This window comes from Bos indicus, chromosome 2, assembly GCF_029378745.1.
Source record: "Bos indicus isolate NIAB-ARS_2022 breed Sahiwal x Tharparkar chromosome 2, NIAB-ARS_B.indTharparkar_mat_pri_1.0, whole genome shotgun sequence".
In the NCBI taxonomy this organism is placed as follows: domain Eukaryota; kingdom Metazoa; phylum Chordata; class Mammalia; order Artiodactyla; family Bovidae; genus Bos; species Bos indicus.
Window position 1 is genome coordinate 105080730 of NC_091761.1, and position 8982 is coordinate 105089711.

Genomic DNA, 8982 nt, shown 5'->3' on the forward strand with positions numbered 1-8982 from the left:
TGGGCTGCAGAGGGCAAAAAAAAAAAAAGGAATAAATCTTTATTTTCCTGGTTTGTGGACCTCCAAGAAGAACACTTTTTACTTATTAGCCTGTCTAGACATAGGACCTCACCAACTGGGCTGGCTCTTTCTCTTACAATTTTCCTTCCTCTGTCACTCTTGCTGAGGATGGGGAAGAAGGTTGAAAGCTGATACCAGCAATTATGCAAGGACAGCATGGAGGCTGTTCCACGGGTCCTGGATTTGAGACTGAGATGGATCCAACAAGATGTTTTTAAAGATTTCCGACCCTGGGCAGAGGGAACCATCAAGCGGAGTGAAAGTTGGAAATTTAGGAAGATGTGTGGTTCTACTTGGACTCTCGGACAGATGCTCCATTTCACCACCGACATGACTTATCTGCGGGTGCTGTAAATAGGACTGTTTGAATGTGCTGTGAGGCAGCGCTGTGGGCGGCCCAGGGCGGGTGTCACCTGTGAAGAAGACTGACTGGTAGAAAGAGCTGTCTTAGTCAGCTTGGGCTGCTACACCAAAACACCACAGACTGGGTGGCTTAAACCACGGATCTTTATTTCTCACAGTTCTGGAAGCTGGGGAGTTCAAGATCAAGGCAGTGGCAGATTCAGTGTCTGGTGAGGGCCTGCCTCCTGTCTGGTAGACTGCCACCTTCTTGCTCTGCCCTCACATGGCTTTTTCTTGGTGCATGGCCCTGGAGTGAGGAAAATCTCTCTCTCTCCTTCTTCCTTAAGAGTGCTAATTATATCATGATGTTCCTATTTTCAAGACTTAATCCAAATCTAAGTACCTCCCAAAGGCTACACCTCCAAATACCATCACATGGAGAGTTAGGGCTTCAACATACACATTTAAGGAGGGACAAGAAAGAGATCAAACCAGTCAATCTTAAATGAAATCAACACTGAATACTTATTGGAAGGGCTGATGCTGAAGCTGAAACTCCAATACTTTGGCCACCTGTTGTGAGGAGCTGACTCATTGGAAAAGACTCTGGTGCTGGGAAAGATGGAGGGCTAGAGGAGAAGGAGGTGACAGAGGATGAGATGGTTGGATGGAATCACCAACTCAATGGACATGAGTTTGAGAAAACTCCAGGAGATAGTGAAGGACAGGGAAGCCTGGTGTGCTGTAGTCCATGAGGTCATAAAGTCAGTCATGACTGAGCGACTAAATAACAACAACACACCATTCAGCTCATGTTTGCATCATAGGCTTGGCCACTAGATTCCCAGAGTCCTTCTGGCCAGTAGATCCCCCATTATGTGAACTCACACAGTGCTGGTGCAGGACTAAGCCTTTTCTTACCCACTTATCCCCAGGGATCTATGCAGCCCAGAATCACATGGGCTTGGATAACAGGCTGAAAAGCAGGAGTTAGGAAACTCTGGCCACGTTGTGGTTGTACAGAGTCATAGTCATGGAGAGAGGACAGTGACATGTGTAGGTCAGCTGGCTCTCCATCTCACAGGGGTTAGTGAGTTGGAGGGGAAGAAGATCTGAGCTCCTTAACACAGCCATGCTATATGGATGGTTACCAGCCTGTCTCTAGTATCACTGCTCTGAATCAGAAAATGGACTGAAATTGCCAAACAGTGGCGATGAAGGTGCACTTGGACTTTCTGGACACACCAGTTGCCAAGACTCAAACTGGTGTAGGAGAAATAAGTATTCATTAAGCGTCCATTTATAAGATAGTACTCTGAGGCTAAACAAGGATCACTGACCCTAGTATTAACCTTCATTTTGGTACTGAAAAAAAAGTTACCTTGCATGTAGTAGTTGCTGTTGTTTAGTCACTAAGTTGTGTCGGATTCTTTGAGACCCTGTGGATTGTGGCCCACCAAGTGTCTCTGTCAAGAGTTCTCAGGCAAGAATATGGGAGTGGTCCATTTCCTTCTCTAGGGGATCTTCCTGAGCCAGGGATTGAAGCCGCATCTCCTGCATTGGCAGGCAGATTACTGCGGAGCCAGCGGGGAATCCCTTTTGCACTTAGTAGTCTTTCAGTAAATGTTGAATTGAAGAATGTAATTGAATGGTGATTCAGCCGAGGTCTAAATAGAGGAAGGGAGACCCTGAATCTCTTCCAGTCCTGGATTAGATGGCAAGTAAGGCTTCTGTGTGCCAGTCTGGAGCCACAGCTTTCAAAAGCAATTCAAAGGTTACACAGTTGAGACACAAGAGAAAAAATAAACAGCTTTTGAATTGCTTATTCTTTAGGTCCTTAAGGCAGTAAGATTATTTAGCAGCATGGAGCTCTGTGTGGGGTGTTAGAAGAACATTTTGTTTATTCATTCACTTATTCATTCATTCACTTATTCATTCATTGACTTATTCATCACATAATTATGAAGCACATAGCATATACTAGGTGCTGGGCTTAGCACCGAGGCTAGAGTAGCAAATAAGATAAACACAGTTTTGTCCTTGAGAAGCCTCTAGCCCTGGGAGGAAGCCGAACATTGAAAACAGATGTTTCAAGTTTGATGAATGAGTGATGGGGCAATGCAAGGTGCTATGGATTGAATTTTTCATATAATGAAATTTTTATTAACTCAAAATATGATTCAAATGAAAATTAAATTTTATCACAAACATATTGTGGCCATGACTTTTCAAGTGAATTGTAATGAACATATTGGGACTTACTCATATAAACAAGTATTTTCTCCAATAAAGCTCACTCTGAGAGCATGTGTTCATATTTCAATGATATTTTTCTGGTTCAGTTCAGTTCAGTTGCTTAGTCGTGTCTGACTCTTTGTGACCCCATGGACTGCAGCACACCAGGATTCCTTGTCTGTCAACAACTCCCGGAGTTTGCTCAAACTCATGTCCATTGAGTCTGTGATGCCATCCAACCATCTTATCCTCTGTCATCCCCTTCTCCTCCTGCCTTCAATCTTTCCCAGCATCAGGGTCTTCTCCAATGAGTCAGTTCTTCAAATCAAGTGGCCAGAGTATTGGAGTTTCAGCTTCAGCATCAGTCCTTCCAATGAATATTCAGGACTAATTTCTTTTAGGATTGACTGGTTGGATCTCCTTGCAGTCCAAAGGACTCTCAAGATTCTTCTCCAACACCACAATTCAAAAGTAACTTTTCTGGTTACTAGTATGTATTATCATTTCAAATTTGCACTAAAGGGTGGATATATTCTCCTAACTCTTCTTTTACTGTTGATCCTTTGATCTTAATTCTGGCTTCTAGAGTTGCTGTGAATGACCATGGGTTTGTCTCTACCTAGCTGCGTGAGCTTGACAAGTTATGTGACCTTGGTTTTCTGAAGAGCAGAATGTTGTTTGTGATTCTATCCTGTTTTGACTCCTATCAACCTGGTGTCTTATTTCGGGACTCTCACCATCTGAACTTGCAGGCTGTTGTCAGGGAGGGGAGGGCCCAGTGGACAGTAGGTGCCATTCATCTCGTCTATGCTGTGCACCTGTGCTGACTAGCTGATGGAGGGAGTGGTTCTTTTCTACTTCAGTTTTGTTGCTAATTACAGGCACAGACTTTATTATATAGGAGACATGCTCACAGTGACTGATACCTATCAGTGTTGGGATCTTCCTCAGACATGCAAAACAAGTGAGGCAACTGCTATTTGTGATGGTCTTAGTCCCAAAGCCATGCCATTCATCCCCAGGGCCCTTATAAAAGTGCAGATTGAGATCCACTTTGCTGACATACTGAGGGTCCCTAGACCGTTAGACTATTCAGGTAAGATCTAAATCAAATCCCTAACGATTATGCAGTGGAAATGAGAAATCGATTTAAGGGACTAGATCTGATAGACAGAGTGCCTGATGAACTATGGATGGAGGTTCATGACATTGTACAGGAGACAGGGAGTAAGACCATCCCCAAGAAAAAGAAATGCAAAAAAGCAAAACGGCTGTCTGAGGAGGTCTTACAAATAGCTGTGAAACAAAGAGAAGCAAAAAGCAAAGGAGAAAAGGAAAGATATACCCATTTGAATGCGGAGTTCCAAAGAATAGCAAGGAGAAATAAGAAAGCATTCCTCAGTGATCAATGCAAAGAAATAGAGGAAAACAATAGAATGGGAAAGACTAGAAATTTCTTCAAGAAAATTAGAGATACCAAGGGCATATTTCATGCAAAGATGGGCACAATAAAGGACAGAAATGGACCTAAGAGAAGCAGAAGATATTAAGAAGAGCTGGCAAGAATACACAGAAGAACTATACAAAAAAGATCTCCTGACCCAGATAATCACGATGGTGTGATCACTGACCTAGAGCCAGACATCCTGGAATGTGAAGTCAAGTGGGCCTTAGGAAGCATACTATGAACAAAGCTAGTGGAGGTGATGAAATTCCAGTTGAGCTATTTCAAATCCTAAAAGATGATGCTGTGAAAGTGTTGCACTCAACATGCCAACAAATTTGGAAAACTCAGCAGTGGCCACAGGACTGGAAAAGGTCAGTTTTCATTCTAATCCCAAAGAAAGGCAATGCCAAAGAATGCTCAAACTACCATACAATTGTACTCATCTCAGAACCCCAGGGACAGGGGAGCCTGGTGGGCTGCCGTCTATGGGGTCACACAGTGTCAGACGTGACTGAAGTGACTTAGCAGCAGCAGCAGCACACACCAGTAACTTAATGCTCACAATTGTCCAAGCCAGGCTTCAGCAATACGTGAACCATGAACTTCCAGATGTTCAAGCTCGTTAGAAAAGGCAGAGGAATCAGAGATCAAATTGCCAACATCAATTGGATGATCAAAAAAGCAAGAGAGTTCCAGAAAAACATATGTTTCTGCTTTATTGACTATGCCAAAGTGCTGGGGTCCAGCCCCGGCTGATCCAGGGTATTCGAAGGAGAGATGGCATAGGCGACCTATTTATTTAAATATTCATCAAAGATATAAAGAGTAATAGAATGAGGATAGCTCAGTGAGGAAATTCAGTGGAGAAAAGAGGCTGAGTAGCTTGGTTTACGCGGGAGACCAATAAAACTTCAAGACAAGAAGTTTGCACCACTTACGTAGGCCACAGGCGTCCTTCCGTTCTCCCGAAGGAGAGGAGACACTGAGGCCTCCCCAGTCGGATCTTAGAAGCCCAGGCATAATTAGTAAGCATGGCGGGTTCCATGCTCCAGATGGAGACTCAGCCAGAATTTGAGAGAGAGAGCGACATGGGGAGACCAAGTTTCGGTGAACAAGGCCCGCACTTTATTTTCCAAAGTAGTTTTTATACCTTAAGTTATGCATAGAGGATAATGGGGGAAGGGGTAGAGTCATGCAGTAAGCCAGGCTTTCTTCCTGAAAACTTATCATATGCAAAAGTTTAGGTGATTTGCATCATCTTCTGGCCCAGAGGCCTGTTAACATTTTAAGACCCTTTCTTCAGAAAACTTATTTTTCTCTAAAGGTGATTGGTCAGGAGCCACCCTCCAAAAGCATTAGATAAAGTTGCATTCCTATAGGGCAAAGGTGTGGTGGGCTATAATAAGTAAAAGAATTAACTCAAGGGTCCAAGGTTACAAACATTAAAGCTACTACTTACACCAATTATATTAATCAATACACTGCCAGGGACACAGCAGATAAGGGATATGGAGACTTAGCAGCAAACATTGGCCCAACAAGTGAAAAACCCTTCACCAATACAATTTCTAATCAATCTTTTAACTACTCAAAGGAATCTGTGTTTAGACAGTTTAGAACATCTCCTGCCTCTCACAGTTGGGAGGCTCTGAACAATCACATGTGGCCAGAAAAACCTATTCAGGCAGGCTAGAGGATTTCCAAAGGAGTTTTTAGGTTGAAACACTGTCACACCCAGGAATTATTAACTGGAGCTGTAAGCTAACTCTTTTTTCAGAGAGAGGTAGTGGGGGACAGTCCCCCGTAAAGTCAGAGGTGTAGGTGAAAGCACAAAGCAGAAAGTAGGCAGACTCTGGTTTTGGGGGTAGATGCTTGAGAATTTCCAGGGGGACTCCTGAGGCTTGATCCCACCTTTGCGTATGCTGAGCCTCCTTCCTCATGACCTTTGCCATGGGCGGAGTTCCTCATGCTGGCTCCTGGCAGTGATAGACTTCCAGTTGAGCTATTCCAGATCCTGAGAGATTATGCTGTGAAAGTGCTGCACTCAATATGCAATATGCAATATGCACTCAATATGCAATATGCCAGCTCCCGGCACCAAAGCCTTTGACTGTGTGGATTGCAATAAACTATGGAAAATTCTGAAAGAGATGGGAATACCAGACTACCTGACCTACCTCTTGGGAAATCTGTATGCAGGTCAGGAAGCAACAGTTAGAACTGGACATGGAACAACAGACTGGTTCCAAATAGGAAAAGGAGTACATCAAGGCTGTATATTGTCACCCTGCTTATTTAACTTACATGCAGAGTACATCACGACGTGCTATGTTAGGCTGGATGAAGCACAAGCTGGAATCAAGATTGCCAGGAGAAATACCAATAACCTCAGATATGCAGATGACACCACCCTTATGGCAGAAAGTGAAGAGGAACTCAAAAGCCTCTTAATGAAAGTGAAAGAGGAGAATGAAAAAGTTGGCTTAAAGCTCAACATTCAGAAAACAAAGATCATGGCATCTAGTCCCATCACTTCATGGAAAATAGATGGAGAAACAGTGGAAACAATGACAGACTTTATTTTTTTGGGCTCCAAAATCACTACAGATGGTGACTGCAGCCATGAAATGAAAAGACACTTGCTCTCCTTGGAAGAAAAGTTATGACAAACCTAGATAGCATATTCAAAAGCAGAGACATTACTTTGCCAACAAAGGTCCGTCTAGTTAAGGCTATGGTTTTTCCAGTAGTCATGTATGGATGTGAGAGTTGGACTATAAAGAAAGCTGAGCACTGAAGAATTGATGCTTTTGAACTGTGGTGTTGGAGAAGACTCTTGAGAATCCTTTAAACTGCAAGGAAATCCAACCAGTCCATCCTAAAGGAAATCAGTCCTGAATATTCGTTGGAAGGACTGATGTTGAACCTGAAACTCCAATATTCTAGCCACCTGATGCGCAAACCTCACTCATTGGAAAAGACCCTGATACTGGGAAAGATTGAAGGTGGGAGGAGAAGGGGACAACAGAGGATGAGATGGTTGGATGGCATCACAGACTCAATGGACATGAGTTTGAATAGACTTCAGGAGTAGGTGATGAATAGGGAGACCTGGCATGCTGCAGTCCATGGGGTCACAAAGAATCGGACACAACTGAGCGACTGACTGAACTGAACTGAAGGTCCCTGGACCATAGCAGAAAACAAGTTCTGAGAGCCTCAGGGATTATCTGAGTATGCTTTCTCCATGATCAGGCAGCACATGTGTGCATTCTGCTAACTAGGTTGGCCACAGGTGGCTTCAGAATATCCACGTTGATGGCAAGAGGAGCCTTGGAGGTCATCTGCTTTCATCTCATCATGAGTAAATGAGGAAAGAGATTAATGGACACTTTTGCGATCACACGGCTAAGTTGAACTCATGTTCTCCTGAATTGATGTTCCAGTTGGCTTCCTCTCCATCTTTGATCACTGGGCTCTTTGTTCAGACATCTGAAATTATGATCCAGTGCTGTACATGTTTGATTACGAAGTTTCAACATGGAGGCCTATGGGCTGTGCCCAGCATTCGTATCTGATCGTGTCCAACTCTTGTGACCCCTTGGACTATGGCCTGCCAGGCTCCTCTGTCCATGGGATTTCTGAGTTAAGAATACCAGAGTGGGTTGCCATTTCCTTCTCCAGAGTCTCTTCCCAACCCAGGAATCCAACCCAGGTCTCCTCCATTGCAGGCAGATTCTTTATGAACTGAGCTAGGAGGGAAGTCCTTAGTTTTCTACAGAGTTTGATAATTGAGATGCTATTTTAAAGTCCATGATGCATTTACATGAAATGAAAAATTTTATTTTTCATTTTCTCTTGAAAAATGCAGAAAACTCTGGAAGAGCAACACAGCGATCATGATGTCAGGTTTTGTGGTCTCTCCAGATTGCCAATGTCCCCCCACTTCCATGACTGTGTTTATTCTCACCTAAGAGTTGCCCTGAGAAGAGTTATCTGATGGCTCTGTGAGATTTGCCCTATAGCTCTGTGTAAGGGTATGCTCTATATACACTTGGGCTTCCCTGGTGGCTCAGATGGTAAAGCGTCTGCCTGTAATGCAGGAGACCCAGGTTCGATCCCTGGGTTGGGAAGATCCTCTGGAGAAGGAAATGGTGACCCGCTCCAGTACCCTTGCCTGGAAAATTCCATGGACTGAGGAGCCTGGTAGGCTACAGTCCATGGGGTCGCAGAGAGTTAGACATGACTGAGTGACTTCACTTCACTTCAAGTGTATGCTCTAGGGCCCTCACCAAGCTTCTTCCATGCCCAAATCCACCTGTCCTGATCTAAATGATGCCAGTGCCCCAACCCCTGCATCCAGCCATGCTCATTCACTAGCATCCCCAGTGCCTTTCTGATGGATCCTCTCCTTCTGTCCTTTGTAGAAAAACTCACCTTCCTGTTTCAACCAAACTGCTCTTTATTTCCCTCGGAATCACCAGTAAGCCTTTGGCATAGGCTATTAAACTGGGATTTATAACCTTCCAGGAGACAGAAAATTCCCAGAATCCATATGGATTCAAATTTTGAATGTGTGTGCATTTTTAAAATTAACTGTTACTGGAGTATAGTTGCTTTACAATGTTGTGTTTCTACTGTAAAGCGAAGTGAATCAGCTATCTGTGTACATATATCCTCTGTTTTTTTGGATTTCCTTGCCATTTAGGTCACCACAGAGCACTGAGTAGAGTTCCTTGTGCTGTACAGTAGGTTCCATTAGTTACCTATTTTATACATAGTATCCATAGTGTATGTAAGTAACTTTTTAAAAAAACTTTTATCATTATTATTATTTGGCTGTGTTGCTTCTGACTTTGGTGCTTTGAGGGGGTTATTCTCTAGTTGTGGTGCACAGG

General features: G+C 43.6%; 1 non-coding gene across 1 annotated transcript; it reads left to right on the forward strand.

Annotated features, from left to right (window-relative positions):
- Window positions 1–8145: 8145 nt before the first annotated feature.
- Window positions 8146–8217, forward strand: TRNAY-GUA (transfer RNA tyrosine (anticodon GUA)). Its single transcript has one exon. It is a non-coding gene; the product is annotated as a tRNA-Tyr (tRNA).
- Window positions 8218–8982: the final 765 nt, after the last annotated feature.